Below are 22,025 nucleotides of genomic sequence, written 5' to 3'. Positions count from 1 at the left end.
AGGATAAGCTAACCAACCAAATAAATACTTTTACTGTCTGTCACGGAAGGCAGAATAATACAGAAGAAATTTATGTTAATGAAGTTTCAGGATAGGCGTAAGAATTATTCAGACACCAAAGGACTTGATAATAGACCAACATAAACAGAAGCATCTGTCTTTCTGAAGTGCTGGCTGATTAAGAAAATTACTGCATGTGTTTAAGCTTTTATACTAACCTTAGGTTAGTGGTGAGGATTAGAGGCTTTGTAATTTTTTTTGATGGAGAATTTTTAATTTCATCTTTGTGGAAAGGCGCTTAAACAAACACTTTCATTTACATGTTGGACTTGAATATGATTTGTAGAACTGGAAGCTGAAATGTGTAAGTAGCTGTAACTAATGGGGAGAAACGATAGCACAAGAAGTGTTAGAGGGCTTCTTTGCCCCCTGCTGATCCACCTGCGTAGAGAAGACTCTGAGCACCTAATTCATTGGGGTTTAGTGTCACTTGGCATTACTGGAGCAGCCACTGCATTGTGCAGAGGCCAATTTTTTAAGAAGAGAAACTCTTTTTCTGCAGCTCCCACTGTTTTCTAGAGCAAATACAGGTGTTTGGCAACTCTCCTGAAAGTGAATGAAGTCACTAGATTCTTGTAAGCTTTACACTACTACAAAAAGGCATAAGCTTGTCTATGTTTTAGAAGTAAATGCCACAGTACAAGTTCTGGGAAGTCAAGACTGCTGTATATTACATGGACTCTAAAAATTCCTTTTGTGACTGAACTGAGTAAAGTGCTGTGAGGGTATAAAAAATAGTCCCTATCCCAAAATCCAGTTGCTGAGACTGTGTTGTAACATATTTTTAGAAAGAAGTTGTGCAGCATGTGCTACCTTACTGCTGAGAAACCCACAGTTTACTAGTGTAACACTATGAGCATTTACTTTAGGGAAATACACTGTTTGCTTCATGTGTACTGCGGCATGGCACACGAGGGAATAGCCCTAGAGAACCCAGCAGGCTGCTGCCATAGAGCAAACTGCAGGAATGTCATATTTCTTTTCTTCGTTGTCGCTGTGGTCCGACAGCTAACAGAGCAGAAAAGAGCTGGCTGAGTCAATTCCAACTTTAAGCAAGCTACTCCCTTGCCATGGAGGTTTTCTGATGGCGGGTAGAGGGAACAAAACAAACGTGCAGAGAAATGGCCATTAATGTTTCCAGAAATTAATATGTAGAAAAGATCCTTTGAGTAATGTGATCCCTCTCACTTCATATCATTCCCGAGAGGTTACAGTAGAGAATATGGCATATCTGTGGAGTCAGAGTACTGTAACATAACTGGGCTTGCACTTCAGGTGTGCCATCAGAACTGATTTTGCATTGTTTCTGCCTGTGCTTGGATGCTTCCCACAAAAAAACCAGTTCCTACAGCTTAGTCCTCAGAGACTTAATTGAGCAAGCTCCCTTGAGAAATTTCTTTGTATGACTTTTAAAAAGTTTTACAAGTATGGCTTTTTTCTCCTTTCAGTTATGCTGAATAAATAGAGATCAATTAGGGAAAATCAATTTGTAAATTGTACAAAGTGAGTCTTCAGTACTGAATATTATTCTCCTCTATCAGGGTTGTATTTACAAGCAAAGCAATTAAACCCCAACAGCAACTAAGCCCAGGCAAAGATCCTTCCAAGGCCAATGTTCAGGAGATGAAGAAAGTTACTTGCAGTTCTGGAAGGTTGTTCAAAGTCTTAGAATTTCCTCTTGTTTGTTGTTCTCCTTTATACTGATTGCTGTTTTGCTTTGACAACAGTATTTTCTGTAGATAAATTTAACAGGCACACAAATGTGATTTGGAAGAAGCTCCAACTCAGTATTATCACTTCCTTAGCTGTTTAATGAACCAGCACTTCCCTCCTGTAAGTTTAATGGATTATTCTATGACAAAATGAAACTCATCCACAAAAAGCAGCAGATAGAACAATTACTGATAATTTCATGAAAGAAAGTTTTTGGTTCATTTTGTCAATTTAGTGAGATGTCTGTAAAGTTAAGAGACACATTTGTTCTATTTTAGAGGTGTATTACTCATTTAGGCTTTGTTTTATGTATCTTCATAGGTATGAGATACATTTAAGAACCCTGTGCTCATTTCAGGGCAAGAATTATTCTGTAGCCCCTGTGTTAAGCAGGGGACAGTAGTCAACCTTACCATTTCCAAAGGAGAAGCAGGGAGGAAAATTCCTTTGTGTCAACCAAATTACCATTTCCTTTAAGGGATAGGGAATTTACTGGTGTCTTGAAGGAGGTTCAGTTTGTTTCATTCAGGGCAACTCATGAAAAAAAGGAATTACTTTTCGCTTAACCTTACGAGTTGTGCAAAACACCAGAGTTCCTAGGCCCTGCATCTGCAGTGCAACCAAGGACTGATATTTTCCTAGTCTATGCAGTGGATTTTTCATATGCCTACATGGTTGCTTGAGGCCAGAATACATTCTTGCCTTAAATTTCTATAGCCTAAAATTCCATTTTCCATTTGGGCAAACAGATAACAGTTTGGATCAGGGGTGAACAGCTGTTAATAATAACACTCAAAGCAAGAAAGTCAGCAAAGTATACTATCAGAAATGATGTTTCAAAAATTATTTATATGAGAGAAAGAAAAGAGGATCACATTCCGTCAGCAGGAATTAGTTCAAATACATCAGTAAATATTACAATACTTTTTTAAAAAGAACACAAAAAGTAGACAACTGGGGGAGAGGAAGGGATGGTTTTTGCATCTTCCCAATCCTTTTTGTCATCTGTGTCTGTGTATATGTGGTATGCCTTTGCATATATCTGTATGTGTTTGAATGTAAGTTAGCATGTTCATATACATATGTATATAGACCCTTCTTAAAGTTATGAACTTGTTTGCTGTGAAAACCCATATAACTGGAGCAGTGAACTGACTTTGTAGTGGAAATATCTTCCACTAAATTTATAGGTTGTAATTTATAGGGAGACACCAATACTTACACAGCAGTAGTATATTTTCAGTTGGAGCATGTACAGTTGCATCACAACAGTGATATGCATAGGTACAACAAAAAATGTATATAAATACAAATAAACCTGTTAGCAACTTCACATTATTAGCTCAGACTAGTAATGTAGAGACTTTATACTGGTTGAAGGATTGGCTTCTCTTCAGTAAGCAGAAGTTACAGGATTTTATCAAGCCATTTCTGGGTGGTAGAATTCATTTGGAAGTTTAAAGATCAATCTTCCCTGAGCATAAGAACAAATGTTGTCACAGCAGCCTTTCCAGAGGTATTTAATTGCTGCTTCTTGCAGCAATCATTTAATTATTAATTGAAATTCATTTTAAATACAGTTTTGTTTTGTTTTGTTTCTGAAAGCAGCACTAACTGTCACAAGTCAAAAGTTTTTCCAGTAGTTTGAGATCCAGTTGTGTTTTTCATTTTGTCTGTCTGGAACTCTGAAAGTATAGTGGTACCTACTGCCCAAACAATGTATGATACTGAATGGTATCTTGCTCCCCATAATAAAAACTGAGAGCAGAACACAGAATCCCAGTTATCAGTTGAGAAATGAAGAAGCATACAAGATTTGGTGAAAATACAAGGTTTGGTTTGTATTCTTTTAAAGATTTGTATTATGTTGAGAAAAAGGTTTTGCCACTAGGCTAGATACCTCGTTTTATTTGAATATTGATACTTGCTCCACATAGTGTGTGGTAGAAACTCTTATTGTGTTTTAATTATAAATTAACAACTGAGTTGACAATGAGTCAAGAACTCTCTTTTTCTATTACTGAATGCCTTGGTAATCAATGCAAATGCTGTTGTTTGTGAGGCACTGTGTTTTTGTTGCGTGTGTTCTATGGCCAAACTTAAGTGGATGCAGGGCTTGGCTATTTACACACAGGATGAGAAACTAATTTTACTGTTTTCAGTGTACTGTAACTTAGGATTGACTATACAGGCATCACAGCCATTATAGCTATATGGGACTAGAATAAAATAAAACAGTTCAGTTAGTGTATGTATGTGTGTGTGTGTATAAACATACATTTTTATATAATAGATGTATATACCTATATTTATATTTTCATATACAAAACCATAACCTCCACATTGTCATCACCCCAAGTCTTTTATGTCTTCCCATCTTGATTTTATGTCCTTGAACTGGGTTTCTTGTCTTCAGTTTGCTGATTTGCTCTGTCTTCTCTTGTAAAATGCAAGATTTTTGAGGTATCAAGAGGTGTTGTTTTCTTGCTAGAGCTCTACCTGGCTGAAACTCTTAGGTATCACTATTCAAAAAGAGTTACACTGTGAGCACTGTACAGTGTGTGCAATTATCAAGATTGCTTAGACAGTAAAGCTATGGAGTGTATTCTCTCTCACGCTCTAATGAATTTCTAATGACTATCCATAGTCATACAAAGAGATAATTTCCTTACCAAGATAATCTTCTTTTATGTCCCTACATTTTCTTTACATGAGACATTATTGTGCTTTTCATGTCTCAGCCTGCTTCCACCTTTTTAAAAGGCCTCTTTAATTTTCCTTCTCCTCTTTCCTAATCTTATGTGACATTCTGTACCTGGCACTTTTGGCAGTTCTTGAGCAAGCTTTCCCTATCTGCAGAGTCTGTTTTGGCTCATCCTTCTTCCATGGTGCAGCTGGGCATGCTAGATTGAATTTTTCTGCTTCATACTTGCCAGCTGCCAGACTTTAATCTCTTTCTGAACCCAAGAATTATCAAACTCCTCAACTTTTTCTCTCATTACCGTAGCTGAGGCCCATATGGCAGATTTACATAGGAAGACAAAACAAAGCAATTCTGCAATTATCCTCAAAGCAAAGGCTTCTGTGTTGAATCAGACAGTCCCACTGCACAGATTTTGGTGGAGCAGTCTCATGTGTCTTTCTGACAAAGTGGTAGACTAAACTGGGCACTCACTGAGAGCACTGAATTTTAATCTGGATCTCCATATTGACTGCTTGTGTGTCCTACGGCTAATAATTCAACCTTTTTTAGTTTAGATTGTAAGGCCTCCAGAATGAGGGCTGTCTTTTCCTGTCTCGCTATATTTGCACGGTGCTGCTAGAGTAGGCTCCAAACCTTGAGCATTACTGCATCAGAAATGTGCTTCAGTCACTGACATCATATTATCATCTAGAAACAGTCTGATCTGCTTCCATGTATTAGAGGACCTTGCAAACATTTTCAGCTCAGCTTTTGAGTATTCATTCACACTCTTCTACAGTGAAAAGATTAGGGATAAGAAAGCCTTCAAGCTGAAGTTGTGTAATGACTAAACTCTTTTCCCTAGAAGGACATCGTGTCCTTGATTTGAGGTGAAGCTGCAGCAAACCAACAAGTTCTTCCACTGATGAGAGTTGACAGATACCACTTAAAATGCATATGTTGATATTACGCTAGACTGAGTTATGGTAGCAAAGGTGACAGGAATATAGAATCGTTGAATTCTAATCTGGATTTCTGGGGAAACACATTAATTATAAAGCTGCATTACTTCGTTACTTCTTTAGCAGTACACAGATTTTGTTTTGAGGATGGCTTCTGCAGCAGCAGGAAATCAGAAATATGAAGGTGTAACTGAATCAGTACCATTAATACTAGCGTAATGGCCAAAAGTGCATTTCCCACCAGCTGTCTCCCTGAAGCACTCTGGAAAAATTGTTTTAATACTTTGACCTGATCAATTAATATAATGGGTAAGATTTTCCCATGGAGCCTCCTCGTGTAAGTATAAATCTGAACTTGACATGAATCATATAGACACCACCAAAGAAAAAGCCAGCAGAAAAGAATTGTCTTAATGAAGCATATATTTTGCCATCTATATCAAATATTTGTCAGAGGGTAGATGACAGGGAAACAGAAGGAGTAACCTAGAAGTGAAATATACCTGCAACATACGACTTTCTTTCAAATGCTTTTTTTCCCTTCTTACTTTACTATGGCATATGTCTTTGTTTGCTCTTTTGATTACTGAATTATATCCAAATATTTTTCTTTCAGAATCAGGAATACAGGCCATTGATCTTTAAACAAGATTGGCTAGTCTTTTATGTCTAATTTCCTAGTCTTTTATGTTTGATTGTAGATGTGTTTGTTAAAGCAATCCCTATTAAGCAAGGTATTGACCCTTGTGAATTTGGGGGGGAAGGAGGGGGACATCAATAATGATTATTGCTGTCCTCTTTCTGTTTCTGCTTTGCAATTTTACCTTGGAAGTCACTCAGCAGGCCCTTCGCAAGTGCTCAGTTTCTCTTATAAGGTAAACAACGGGAAATAGTGTAACTAAATGACCGGACAGTATCTGGTGTTGAAATTGTGAAGTGATTTAATACGGTGGTTTTCATCTTGGCAAGCTGCCATCTTTTCAGCAGTCAGTTGGATCCCCGGATGACTTTGAATGGGTATATGTGTTATGTTAGTGATATAGAGTAACTTCCTACCTGCTGTGAAATAGCTTTGTGAGCTATTGTTTCAGTAGGGCAGACCACCCTATCACCGGCTCGCAGTGGCACAGAGCACGTTTTGCAATACACAGTACCTTGTGCCAAAAGCAGTGTAATCTCACAAAGCTACTGACTGCAAGCCAGCCCCTCTCTACTCCCTTCATGCCCCAATGCATTACTCAGAAACCAAAGCTTGAGAAATGGTACTGGAGGGGGAAAAACTCCATACTGTTTCCCAGTATTTTATCTATTGGTAACTGTGCGGCTAAGGGAATAATTAGGTCCTCTTCCATTTGCCAATGGTACAAAATGCAGTGACTCTTTAGAAGATTTTGGAAAAAACTTTGGACACTGTTTTAAATTTCTAGTCTCTAGAGTATTTCATATTAGTGGAAAAGTGCTCAAAGTCTATCTAGGCTTGGGTCAGAAATTTGCAGAGCCATAACGTTAACAGCAAAGTATCAGAAATTATGATATTGTGGGGTGGGCAGTTGCACTGTTCTATCCAGCTGCAATTTCATGTGTTATGTGGATGTAGGGTGACTATCCAACAGGTGCTCTCACTTACATAGCTCCTTCAGGTATACAGCTAAAATAGGAAGAGGTCATTAACCGCATTGGGCTCAAGGGCAAGGGGAAAAAATACAGTGTAAATGAGAACTCCAGCAGTTCCTGGTCCTCCACAGTTTTCTCAGGTGTGAGAAGACTTCATTCTTGTTCAGGCTGAGGCTACGCTGATGGCAATGGTTTGGTCCAGAGCAGTAGTGCAGTTTTGCAGAACATACCCTGCTTGTCCATTAGTCACCTACCTGTTCCTTCAGTTCAAAAAGGTTTTGATGCATGCAGACCTCTCTCCTTTGGAGAAACAAGAGTTAGAAACTCCTGCCCAGGTGGGGACTACATGCACCCTTGTGCACACTGGAGTCAGAAAGGTCAGAACGAGGGAATGTGTTGTGCCACAAAGTCCTCCAGCACTACTAAGCATTCACATGCCCGTAGGATGCTTTAGGCCTGTCAACAGCTCCTGTAACACCCCAAAGAGCAGCTTGTGGTACAGAAAGAGTTGAATGTGCCTTCATATTTACTATTGCATACCAGCCCTGAGTTCTTTGTCATTCTGCTGCTTTTTGCCTCACGTGCTCTGGTTTGGTGCATTTTCTCTGTTTAAACATCAGCTAGTAACTTTTAGCTTTATTACTTGCTGAACGATAATTTTCAGAATTAATGAAACTGATTTAAAAACAAAATTATCTGTGACATTTTCTCTCTTTTTGGCTACACTCCAGTTGTACTTACATTTTTTTTCCCTCCGGTTCTGTTTTTCCTATTTTCCAGTGAAAGGTGGTATGTCTGTCTACAGTTTCAGCACTCCTAAGCTCACTGTTTTAATAAAAAGCAGGTTATCCTGACATTCTGTATAAAATCTCTCATACTGGCAGTGCCATAACTGTAATTTTTGTGCCTGTGGGACCTTTTTGCATATGCACTTAAAAACATTTTTTTTAAAAAAAAGACCACAAAAGTCTTTTAGCATTGTCGTATTGCTTCACCTCAGTCCAGATTAACCTTCAGTTTACATGAAGCAGCAGGCGCTGTGTCCTTGTTTGCAAGTTATCCAAGTTTTATGTGAGCTGTACCATGACCTTACTAGCTAATAAAAATATGTATTTAAAAATAGACAGAAAAGTCAAAAAGGAGAAGGAACTTCAGAATGGCAAGGCTATTTGACATCACATGTCCTTTTCTCCCCCAGTTCTCCTTGTTCTCTACCCATCTGGTTGATATATAATTTCTATCTTGCTACTCTCTTGTGTATGAAAAGGCTCGTTTGTACCTACAGCTAAGGAATGGGTTTATTTTTCTTATGATCCTGTCTTAAGAGTCCTTGAGGTCTCTCCATAGCCCTGTATTTCTATTATTCTGTAAAATGTTGGGTATAATCATCTTGTCTAGGACCTCAGGAGGAAAGTGAGCTCATATGGTGCATGGGGAACAGCAGGCGCTGTGGCAGACTGTTCCTGCTGCCCGGATGCTGCAGAGCAATGAAGAAATGTAGGTTAAAATGGCTGGGCTGCTCCCTCTCTCTCATTCCAGTGGCCTTGGAACATCCAGTGAATGCAAGCTTGAAGGGAACTTGTAGGTCAACATTCCCTGTTTTTTGAAGCAAGGTATGAAATACCTTGTTACTCAGCTTGAAGAATGCATGTAGGGAACTTGAATGCTGAAGAGAAAACATGTAGCAAGTCTAACACATTTGGAAAATTAGAGTAGGGCAAGTATTCTTTCAATTACGATTTTGCAGCTAGTAAGTTCTGTCAAAAAACATTGCTTATGACTGTTGCTGTTGGAGCACGTATGGGGAAGGTCATCTCCAAAGCAGCAAATGTCCTTTAATAAAAATCAAAGGAGTCACAGTGATATGATCCTGAACTGATGCAGGAGCAAATGGACAGGAAATAATACCTATATAGGGTATGCTGGTGTATAGTTATTCCATGTGGCCAGTACTTATTGCTAGGATTATACTTAACCACTTACCTGGCTGAGCTGTGACAATAGTAAACAGGAAGGTGTTTCCTCAAGTTAAGGACATTGAAACACCCTGTAATAAAGGACTTGGCATAATAATATCACTGCAGCAGTCTAGAAAATGCTCAGTACAGTGCCTAAAAATGCATCTTCTGCTGCTTGTAAAACCTCTATCAATTACGTTATTTGACCCATTAAGGAGGCTGGACTTTTTTTGGTGGATATGTTAGTTGACTTTATGACCAATGGCCAGTGTTCATACAGAGTGATAAACCAGCCTACTCCTTCACCACCTAAAAACCTCCAGACAGATAACATCAGATGCCAAACAAGAACAGATATCACTCCAATAAGCTAAGGGAGAGATCCATAATTCACATCCAAGGTCTTATTGTAGCTTCCTTTCTTCTCTAACAAGGTGTGGGAGTCTGGCTGCTCCTCCTGAGTGTCAAGTACAGCAAAACAAGGAGAAGCTCTTATTCATTTGTGTTGGGCAAAAGTCTTCCCCCTCTCCCAGATACATTTGCAAGCTAGGCACTTGGGCAACATGGAGTTACGTAGTTGATGGCAAATGCTGTGCATCTGGAGACAGACCCGTGTACCTGTTTGTCAGGAAAGAAACATCACCTTAACACAAATTACTGCACTTGAAATGTAATTCCAGCCTAAATTGCTTTATATTGACTTGTATGTCAGCAGGCTTATGGAGAAATCATCTTTATGTAAGTAAAAACAAAATAATGCCCCTCTCCCCCCCAAAAAAAAACAACAAAACCCCCACCAAAGCCAAAAACCCCATCAAAGCAAAGAAACAGTCAAAAAAACCCAACAAAATCAGGTCTCCAGGATGACTGTACTAAAGTCTGTAGAATCAAACTGAGACTGACTCTCCCATTGTAAGCTCTAGAGAATGACTTAGAAATTTTGCAAAAGATACAGTGTCTTCTACAGCACTAGTCAAGGGTCTTTTATGAGGGAGTAGTTATTAGGATACTGCTTGGGCTTACAGTGTAGAAGGGCATAACAGATGATCCTAGTAGAAAAATCCCCACTTGCTAGTGTGCAATAATAAAGATCTGTTTAATGGTTATGTTTTGAAGAGTTTTTAGTACATGTGTTGTCTTTAGATTAAAAGAGGGGGTTTTTATAGTGTTTATATCAAAGAAAGATGAAGTATCTTTACTATGTATGCTTAGGTAAATTGATCGTGGGGGCATGTACTCCACAGAGACTACGTAACAGAGCAGGCAGTATGCTAATAAGCATATAAATAAATGTAAAAATAAATACAGAAAACTAAATGTATGGAAGTACCTAAAATAAATTGTATGTGTGTTTTTCATATTTCAGGAGTGGGATTTTTTTCTATCTAGGTTGACAATGATACATGCTCTTGAATTGGAATTTATTTTTATACTTATTTGTATATATTGTGGTCTAACTATTGTTTTACCTGAACTGATTTTTTTTTCTTGATGCATTGTAAATATACATGGAGCTATAAAAGCCAAATGCATATCCATTTATTGGATTGCTACCCAATTTGGAGTGGAAGATACCTTGGACTTCTTGTAAGCTCAGTTTCCTTAAAAAAGAAATCAGTATCATACCTGTTTTATGAATTCAGTTTGCTTTTTGTAGCTGTTTATCCACAAGAGTTCTGTTTTTCTCTTTTTTTCCCCTTTCAATTGACTGAGTTTAATCTTCAGTCACAGATCATACCTCAATTTTCTGAAAAGTCTCCAAGAACTGCTTTAGTACCTTCTGAGAAGACAGTTTATGCTCCTTTGGTCTGTTTCAGCTCATACCATAATTCTGGTGAGCTTTTCATGTCTTTTTTAGTACCTTAGGGCTTTTCTATTTGTTCCATCTCATTTCACAGGAGTACCATCTTATAACTTAACGCCCAGGACATGCCACCTTTCTTCCAGTGCCAATATCAATGCCCATCCAAGTTGTAGAAGATTTCAAGAGTTTGTAGGTCATCAGGTAGTTGGGTTACCAAGCTATAAAGTCACTAAAAAACTCCCCTTGTGCAACAGCTTTTTTAGCAAAACTATCAACAAATGATCAATGATAAGTGTCACTCTCTAGACAGACCATATTAAGGTCTCATAAGGATTGTAAGACTTTCCACTGACTCCTGACATGATGATATTTATTCTGTGATGCAATTAAGGCATTGATTTAAGAACTTTGTTTTAAGATCTCAGTTGTTTTACCCTTTCATTCACAAGAGAGGATACAATGGTCTCTCTCATCAAAGGACAGGGTGTGAGACTATATTGCTGTGCTAACCCAGCTTATGGGACTACAACAGCTCAAGGCCGCTGGTGGTGTTCTTACACTGTTTTAATTGACCTCACAGGTTATATTGTTAAACAAATCTATTTTTGTGGTGCTGAAATTTACAACAGTAGATCTCAGAATGCAGTGCCAAGATTACGCCCTACCTTGTGTATCGGGCTGCGTTGTGCCTGCCATCAGGGTTATATATCTATACATCACACTCTGCTTTTCAATGACATTTTGATGTCTTTCACCTGCTCCATTTTTCCTTTTCATCCTCTTTCTTCATCATCTTCTTTCCAAGGACATCTGACCTTTTGCTTGGCTCAGCCACTCTGGTTTTACATATTAATTTCCCTGTGTGGAAGTATCAAACTGAATCCAGCTCATTGTCTGCCTCTAAAGAGGAAGGCGTGATATTTCTGTAAGTTTCCTCTACATTTTATTTCTCCTCTGTGTCAAGTATGATTTATTGACTGGTCAAGAGGCTATTTTAAGCACACAGAATACACATAATAGATGTTTGTACCAGAGGTTATTCTCACTGCTGTTGGGGTCATGGGCAAAGCAACAAGCAAAAGCAGAGTGTGGTTATGACTCTAGGGCTTTTGTGCATTTGATTCAGTGTATGGGTTATAATGACCCAAAGGAGGTGAACGAAGTGTTGGAAGTTAAGCCAAGGTCTCCCAACCAGCAGAATATTGATGTGCAGTTAGAGGCTGTGCACCAACCAGACTGTTTCCTATATCTTGTTAAGTGTCATAGTCATTAGAGCAAATATATAGGATTAAGAGCAATAATAACAAGGCCTGCGCATCTGTCTGCACTTTGAATGGCTCAGTGTCTGCTACCTTCCCACCTGTAGCGCTCAGGTTCTCTGCACAGAACATATACTGTGAACTGAAGGAAAAAATATGGAGAATTAAGATTGGCTGTCCACATACAAATTTACTAATTTAAATGAAAAAGGCAGAACACAGAACCTGGTTGTAGATACAGGGTCAGAATTATTTACTTGGTCTCAAAAGCAAGGAGGATTCCCAGAGCAGGTATCCTGAAATGGTATTTGACCTTGTAGAAAGTACAGTCAAATGGAAAGTTATCAGCATAATCTAGTTGGAAGGGGAGGGTCAAACCAACCTTCTAGAGTATGAAATCATGCTCTACAGGGGGTATATAAGAATGTGTGAGAGAATATGCATGCTTCCTTTTATTCAGGAAGGTGCTGGAAGGAAGGCTGCTGTGAAGTGCTTCTTTGGTCACTATTTTTTTTGATTTTTTTTTTTTTTTTTCCTAGTGAGACAATGTGATGAGAAGGTAGAACTGGGACTGTATCTGTTACTGAGGGACAGGCTTATCAAAATCAGATTGTCTCAAAATGAAAATAATTAGACGATTTGGTATGACTAAAAAGAAAAGAAAAAAATCCCCCCCCCCCCCCCCCCCCGCAAAAAAAAACAACAACCCACAAACATAAAAACTAAACAAAAACCCAAACAAACCCTAAGCAATATTTGAATCTTTTCTGTATTGTAGGTGACTGATAGAAAAGTGGTGTTTCATTCTCAGGGGAATGTGAATGTGGCTTGTTAAACTATTCTCATTTTAACTTTCTATTAGCTAGCAAGGAATACTCTAAATGGCATTTAGATATTGTACTGTGCTGAATGTTTTAAATCAATGGGTTTTATATTCTTTTAAAAGTTGACATAATTTTTTAAGGAATTTCTGACACTTCTACTAACTAAAAAAGGCTTGCTACATATTAAACCTTTTTTTGGAGCCATGGGTAAAATGGAGTACAGATTTGGCAAGCATTTCTTTAAACTGGCATATGTTAAGCAGAGGATGCCAAGGTGCAAGTAGCCAGATTAATTAATGCTGCTTCTTGGACACTATTGGAAACATTTTCTGTCTGTCCTTTCACTATGCCTTTCATACAACTATCCACTTGCTCCAATCACCAGAAGACACTTGAACCTTTTCTTGCAAAACAAAGGATGCATAAACAGGAAAGTTAAGCAAGTTTGTGCCCAGAATTTTACTTTCAGCATCAGCTTTTGAGATGTTCTTGAGTGTGTGAAGGCAACAAATGACAATATAGTTGAGCAGGAGGTCAAAACAAAGCTTTGAAACTTTCTTGATATGGGGCCAGTGGCAAAAATACGTGTTCAAGGTGTTGGAGAAATCTGTTTCAATAGCTGCATTTTTTGGTCTCCTGAAACTCAGTGCTGAGTTAATATTCAAAGTATTAATTAATTGTATGTAGGTGCTTTCCATAACAGACAGTTACGAATTCACAATCATTTATGTCTTTACTTACTTAAACGACATAGTCCAGGATAAGAATGTCAATGATGACAAGGCAGTCAGTAGACTCTGCAGTGAGTTTTCTCCACCATGGAACTACAATGGTGGCACATTGCCACACACCCAAGTTTTTGGTCTACAGCATAGTCCTTTGCATCAGGTACAAAGCAATTGCCCATCACTAGGTCTGGTATTTGAATGCAAATAAGATTTTCAGGTGATACTGAAGGCCAGATTTGCAGAGTAACCTCTTTACTTGGTTTACATTTTTACCACTTGCAGCAGATATTAGCAATTTATTTTCCTGCAGATGATTCAGGAATATTCAACAATATTGCAACAACCCAAGTTTAAATGTTTGGGGTTTTTTTTTGTTTGTTTGTTTGTTTTTTAATGTGCTATTAATTTTGCTTTTAATTACTTTAAAGAAAATGGTCAGGTTCAATGATCTTGATATAAAACTAAATCTTAAAAGTAGTTCTTCTAAATGCTTTGCCAATTTATTTCTGCTCAAACTTTGGGAGTGAGCCATTTTAAGACGCTGTTTTGATGCTTTCTGTGATCTGGCACTTTCTCTAGTAAGATCAAGACTAAGATTTTTCTGTTCCTTTACTATGGACTGTCATCACATAATGAGCTTTGGTCACAACTATTTGGAGATTAAAGACTTTCCATCCAGTTTCTCAGTTCTGAGTGAATCAGTTTGCTGCTATGCTTGTTTTTCCTTTTCTTCCTAGACTTTAATTGGTACTATATCTAAAGGTGCGCAGTGCCTGCACTTCCTATGGTGTCAGTTCCTTAGCTCCAAAGCTTACATGTAGTTATGCTTGAAATACATGTCCTGTGTCTGTAAATTTACACTGCTTTATTTTGTGCCAGCATACTCTTCCGTATGCCATAATAAAATTTAGGCTCCTTTGTCTGAGATAAAATGAAAAATTAATATCTTCCTTTAGGCATTTTTCAAATTTAAGTTGCCAAAACCTCCCTTCACTGAATCTCAATTAACCTCTACTCAGCCTTTTATTAGCTGTCTTTGCGCATTTAAGAGAGCTGTTAAATTTAGAATGAAATGGATTCACTTAGGTGATGTGTTCAGTCAAATGTGTCTTAATGTCATTGCAAACTAGCAGCTTTCTTGTGTGACAAGTTCATGAAGGAAGACACACAGTGGAGGGAAACACTTTTTGACAGTGACAGTTGAGAAATACTTCTGTCTCACAGCATATTGCAGTCTTAGAGCTCTTTACTTAATGGCCAAGCCATCGCTGTTACTACAGAACCCACCTTGACGTCCCAAGAAATTAAATACTAGATTTAGACAGGGAACTTTATGCTGGCTTCTGACATTTGTGCTTGCATGAGATTACCTTATCTGAGCGGACTGAAGCAATCTTAAGTTTGTTTTGTTGAACTTTTGGTTCTTTTGTGGGTTTGGTGTTTTGTTTCTTTGGCTTAGGGGATTCTTTGAGTTGGGTTTTTGCAGGTTTTTTCAGTTTATTTTTAAGAGGTCTGAAGCACAGTCCTTACAGGGACTGTATGCTGCTGTGAGCTCCATAGCAGATGGTAAAACAGACCTCTCAGACCTCTCCTGCCTGGAAGCATTCTGCCTTCCTAACTGCTCATTCCTTCCTTTTTTCTTTTTTTTTTTTTCTTTTTTTCTATGTTAACATTTTTCCTCTTGGCACATGATCATATTGAACAAATGTGCAGATTTAGCACAAAAAGCCTGAGCTTCCAGATGACAATCTTCCTCTGCTTTCTGTAGGCAATGAGGAATGAGAAAAAAAATACTATTGCAATAGTTTGTATTTTCCAAATTTCCTTCCCTTACAGCTCTCATATTTTGCTTAGATTGACTCTTCTAGTTTGTGGTAAGGGAATACTGTTCCCATAATAAAATTAGGAAGCGCTGAATCTTAGAAATTAGGTTAATATGACTAATTCAGGATTCAGTTCTCTCTCACGTAGGTTCTGGTCAGTCATAATCTCTTATCTCCCTAAGTGTTTTCCCAGCTGATTCTGTGATTTAAAATAACAATCTTTTGGTGAGAGGCCCACAAGTCCCTTATTGGACTGTATGCCAGACCAGTGTCCTATTGATAATTAAATATGTCAGCTTAATGCAGTAGGAGCAATTTAAACATGTTAAGTCACTGGGAAGTCATTTGAGCTGCCTACTAAACATGAAAGAAATTCAAAAAGGAATCTTTCTTATGGACCATTAGATTTCTTCATGATTGTTATTTCTGATCTGCAGTAAAATCTTTACATTTGAAAATCCTTGTTCTTCCATCAAGCATATATTCCTGTTTGCTACATCAGCAATCCTTGAAGTCAACAGCAATGTGCCATTTTGTTCCAGTTACCAGTTTAAGGTTTGCTGATGACCCATTTCTGTAAGTTCATTCTCATTATGTAACAGAGGACACAAATATCTGAACATGATGAATTTCCCAGAAACATGGTATTACCCTGGAGTTGTGGTCACATGAGCTTATTGGCCTTCTCTCTAGGAGGAAAAAAAAAAAAAAAAAAAGTGAAGAAAATGCCTAATGCATATTAAAGTGGCCATGGTCCAATACAGACCTAAAGTGAAATAATGTATGATTTCCTTCAGGTAGGGAAATGCCGACAGATCACATAATAAAACTGTATGTCATTGTTTCTAAATAAAAGTTGCTACTAAACCCCTGCTTTATAGCTGCTGCACTGATGTAGCACTCAGGGATGTGTTTCAGCTCTGTATCTTACGTTCTGTCCTTACATCTCAGTGTGCCAATAGCATTTGTGCTTCATGAGACACCGACACACTGAAATTCAGAGAATCACAAAATTGTGTGTCTTGGAAGAGACCCCAATCTCCTGCCCAGCGCAAGTCCAGTTAGAGCAGGTTGCTCAGAGCCTTTGTCTAGTCAAGTTTTGACTGCCTCCAGGGATTTTTGGGTAGGTCATCCTGGTTTCTTCAGCATCATTGGGTTTTCGGGGGAGAATTTCTCTGAACAACTAAATTTGAAGTGGGGAGAGCTCCATAACCAGTGCCCTGTACCAAGTCTGCTTGAGTGTAACCCATTAGGAAAATAGTTTTTCTTTCAAAATGAGGCTACTGTTACTACAGTGTGCTATACTTCTGGGCATCCAGGGTTCCACAATGGAAATGTTGTTACTCCTTGATACTTTTTTGGTGGCCAAAGAAAAAGGGGCAATGTTTGCTAAGGTATGGTGGGAAGCACTATCACCACCTTGCAGGACTGACCGGGTGGTGAGGCTCAGCTCTCTGCTGGCCCACATCCACTTTTGAACCCCTGCCTAAAAGCTGCCCTCCTTGCTACCCTGTTCGTGCCCAAATGTTTCGCATTACCAAGTTTACATCTTACATTATAGCCACACTACCTATAGCATACTTTATTTGACAAAAAGTTACCTTATATTACAGCAAACTTAACCGATGATATAGCCAATGCTTGGTTCAAACAGACAAAATTTGTTGCTTGCTTTTTTTCCTGGTTTTGCTGGTGCACGGACATATGATTCTAGCTTCTTAAAAGTTTATCTCAGTCTGGCTCTGATTTTCACCTCTTGAACCTGCATTGCTTTCTATTTGTGACATGAAAATTAGTTGCCATGGAAATGATTGCGGCAGGAACAGAGGATCTCTTAAACAAGGGATGAAGGAAAGATTGCATATATAAGCAGATGGGCTTAGGACTGAGCAAGGAAGAAAAATCACCTAAAATCTAAGGCCTAAGAAGCAGGGGGGTTGTTTTAAAAAGCTCTGTCTATAAATTCACTCATATACCAGCATCATCTTAAACCCTTGCTGATTTCTTCACGCAGTCTATGCACGTAGGTGTTTTACCTGGCACCATAATTTATATGGAAACATATCCTTAGTATCTGTGGGGACAGAGTACCAGCTTTAATGAGAGTAATAGTAGAATGAGCTGCAGCAGGTGAGCAAAGCCCCCCATGTGAAAGAGGTGTAAGAAGAAAGGCTCAGAGGGCTCCTTTGCTGGTCAAAAAATGATGCAGCCTGTATTTCCCAAACACTGTGCAACAACAGCATTTTTGTCTGACGAGTGTGGTGACAACAGCCTGGAGGGCTGGTTCTGCTTAACTATATTTGCAGTTTTTCTTTTTTCCTAATAAGGATCTGACCTGAGATATTTTAAGGCTAATTCTTCTTATTTGGATAAGAAAGGAATAAAATCTGTGGTGGGATTGTCAGGCTTACACTGGGATGGCTTTCAGTCACAGCACTAACACAAAGATTCTTCTAGATCTGTTGGAAAAATCAAATGCAGTTTTCATTATGGAGGATTATGGTCTTTCTATATCTGCATATCTATATCCATAGTGATGGGAAGCTGACAGTCTCTTTGCACATGATGTTAGGGAGAATGTTTGGTTGATTCAGCTATGATGTGTTTGATGATAAGGAAAATTTCAGCACAGGGTAAACTAAATTTCACATAATGTAGGGGTCAATAGATCTGTGATTCTTTTTCCTAGGCATAGTACAAGTCCAGAGATTTTAAAAGCATATTTATAGATACCTATTTTGTTTGTCACTGGGGGGGAACGGAAATTGGATCTGTGTGTTTGCACAGTGACTGTGTTGGAAGGCACAATTATCTCTCGTTAATAGTGAGAATATCTAGTTCTCTGCAAGGTATCCGAAAGGATCATACGCTATGCGGTTTGAGTTCTTACTAGCAACAAACTTTGTTTCACCATTTCTTTTGAATAGATGCTTTGACCCTTTCTCATGCAATTATCACCTATAATGGTCAATACAAAGCTTCAGAGTACATCCCAGGTAAAATAGTATGGCTGCACCCATAACCTGGAGGGATGGGCTTTTGTGGCACGGTACAGAATATACTACACTATCATTACAGAGCTGCTGTCCTGTCGTGCTGTGGCATTGGTCTTTGCTGGCAAAGTATAAAACTCCTGCAAATACTCAGAAAGGTTTTCATGCACAGTCACTGGAATAAAAGAATATTAAAAAAAAAAAAAAAAGCTTAACATTTAGTTCAAACCATTCTTTTGTTTGCTTTCTATGAATAGCGTATGAAAAGCATCTGTACAGGGCATGAGATTTATCTATATGGAGAATATTTGCCAAAATCACATTATGAATATATAGTCATCTATTTAATCAGGAGACCCAAATTTTAATGGTTATAGTTATAAATACATTTTTAAAAAAAGATTAAAATGCACAATCCAAGTTAAATGACAATTCTTGAGTTTTGCTTTGTATAGTCAAGGTGAAGGGCTCGTCTATAATCCCATAATGAAAGATTATTTGTATGAATGGTTCTGCAAATAATTATATTATGAAATATTATAATATTTTAAACTGCTGAAGGCCAACTATGAATAGAAAATAATTTGATAATAATAATTATGGAACTTCCACAGCAATTGTCAATGTTACCAAAGTTAATGACCATTTTATCCTTAGAAGCCACTGCTCTAAATTTACAGCGAACTTGAGCCCATCCACCACATGTCCATCTCTTTATTGCTTGGCAGTAAATTTTGTGGCTTTGTTTGCAACAATATCTTTTGTTTATTCTTTTAAATACATTTTTGTACCAGCACAACAAACTAATTTAAAACTCTCACAAATCTTAGTCTTCAGTAGGGCTCTGTCATGGATGGACTAAATCTTACTTTTTGGTTTTTTTGTTAATTGTGCGCTCCTTTGTGCTCTTGGTGTCTTCAAAGGGGTAAGAGTGCTTGGGTTTTTGCTTTTACCAGGTACTGTGAACAGAGAAACTAATGTGAAGTGAACCTTGTGATACCACCAGGACAGACAGATAGGATCTCATAATAGTTAAGGGTGGTGAAAACAATGATATCAACATGTGTTCGGGGGGGAATAAAAAGTCCTTAATGAGAATTAAACTCTTTTGTCAGGGTTTAGACTGGTAGTCTGGACTATTTAATCTGATGATAATGAATAAGAAGTGCACTGTTAGGTAAAATAGTGTCCTGCCAGGCCTATGTGCATTGCTGAAAAATGGATTTTTCCCATCCATATTGTAATTGAATTTAGTATTAAGAGTTTTATTTTTTAAAAAAAGTTATAGTAGGTTCTGTTCTCAAAATTTGTCATCACAATATTTCTGCCATTCACTCTGAATCCAGGCATTGTATTACTTTGTAACATAGATGTCTAAATAAGGGCAAGGCCATTGATGGTTCAAAAGGAGGATTCATTTCTTTCTCATACTACTAGTGCATCCTCTCAGACTCAAGGGTCTTCGCAGGGCTGAGGTAAGAAGGCCCGCATGTGTCCCTTCTACTGCTCCCCGACCGCTTCTGTGCAGCCAGTGAATACTGAGTCTCCTGCAGAACTGGTTCAAGTTCGGAGTGCTAATGAGCGGGGCTTAAAGCCACAACCCTTCTTCCATCTTCCATGCTATTGTCTAGTCTTTTGAAATGTCCTGGAAATTTTTAATTATTTGCAGTTATTTTCTTAAAGGCTCATTCTGACCCTTTCTCATGAGTCAAATATCCTAGGAGCTATTCAAGTTTCTTGTAGCAAAATAATTTACAATACTTTTTTGAAGTATTTTTGACCAATGTTTTAATCACTTACTTTGTTGATAAGCTTGTATGTAGCCTATGGAATTATGTTCTTCCATTGTGAAGGTAAACACTTTCTATTGCTTATATTTTAAGCTTTTTCACTTTTTCTTATTATTGTTCTAATTGCTATAATGAATCTGTCATGTCTAAATGTCTTGTAGTCAACACCTTGGGTTTTTTCTACTTTTTTATTTAACAAACTATATACATGTGATTTTCAAAAGAAGTATGAAGTGTAAAGTTTGTGTTGTTAGTTCTCAATCTGCAGCTGATATTTTGGGGCACAGTTAAAAGCAGTCCTTAAAGGGAAAGATTCCACATGCTTCTCTGTTTAGTTATCCTATTACAGTATCACAGAAATCATAGTATTCATAGTAACTTCATTGGTTTGATCCTATTTATGCATTTTCTGGCTCTCCTTTGTGAACTGCAAAGAGTGGGCTTCCTACCAGTGTCTGCCTCTAGCAGTCAAGTCTCCAGTGCTGGTTTTGCATACCATCAAATCTGTGAACGTCTGAATCCCTCGAGCTGTAGGTTTATATTTTAGCATGAGAAAACTGAACATACAATCAATATATTCTAGGAGCATACAGAGCGTATACCAGGCTTGTGTTGCTGCTCCATGACTATGTTCCTTCCTAGAAGGGTGACTTACACAATGCTCATGAATGGTGCCCCACAGATTTTGCTGACATCAATTGACACAAACATACAGATATTGTTACGCAAAACACCTTCTGTCTGTGCAACAAGGTTGAGGTGAATGTACACTACCCTGCAGGATAGAATATTAAATGTTTCTCAGCACTCAGCTGTGACTAGTGTTTCTGATTTAGTGGAGTGGAATTCAGTACCTTCCCATTTTGGAAAAGGAAAGAAAAAATTCTAGGTCTAAAAGAAAGGAGATTTTGAGGCCTGAAAAGGTAGAGCAAAATCTCAACAATCAGAAACAAGATTTCACTGTGGATGTCAGATGCTATTTAGAAGAAAGGGGGGGGGGGGGGGGGGGAGGGGAAGAGAGAGAGAAAAGAAAGCCATAGGCAATGGCTATTGTTACAATAACATACAGTGTATATTCTTACTTGTCTCTTCTCCAGACTTGATGATCTTTGGGGTCTTTTCCAACCTAAATGATTCTATGATACCTTAAATAAGAGCTCATATTAAAAGACAGCTTTTCATAGGGGAAGGCTTTTTGCAGACTAAAATGGGCATTTCTGACTGAGATGAGAATATTGTGTTTTACTTTATTTCATGCAGCATCTAGTCTTCATGCTTACCTTGTTCACAGCGAGTATTCCCTCCTCATTAGAGAGAACCAGAAAGCATGGCCATAAGCTTTCTGTGTTCTGCCTCACTTAAGTGGTCAGCTGGCATCTCAGCAACAAAGGGTTTTGATTTCATCTTTTTTCATTGATATATGGACTCCCTGGTAACCAAGATCTCTGAGCACTGTGAGCTTTTGGCTTTTGTTTTTCTCCTTAAATAGGTTTGATTTAAATTATTCAAGGTGGTTTTGTGCTTGCTTAGACTACAAACCATTATTCCTACCATTTGGATACCTTCCTATTTCCAGAATTTCCCCAGGCTGAAACAAGCATCATTTTCTTCTAGATACTGGCTACAGCTAACTGTGCCCTGCAGTAATTTTAGCCCTACAGGTTAGATAAATCTGGCATTGGAAGGTCCATTCACAGCAGCCAGCTGTGGGTACTGTAGATTTACTTGGAGATTCAGGTACCAATGAAGGAGAAGCTTTTTCATCTGAAGCCTTTTTAAGGGTCACAAAACTTCTGCCTACGCATAGGAAGAAT

Source organism: Falco naumanni, chromosome 9 (genome assembly GCF_017639655.2).
Source record: "Falco naumanni isolate bFalNau1 chromosome 9, bFalNau1.pat, whole genome shotgun sequence".
Lineage (NCBI taxonomy): Eukaryota > Metazoa > Chordata > Aves > Falconiformes > Falconidae > Falco > Falco naumanni.
The sequence above is the reverse complement of the archived record's forward strand: the minus strand, read 5'-3'. Positions refer to the sequence as shown.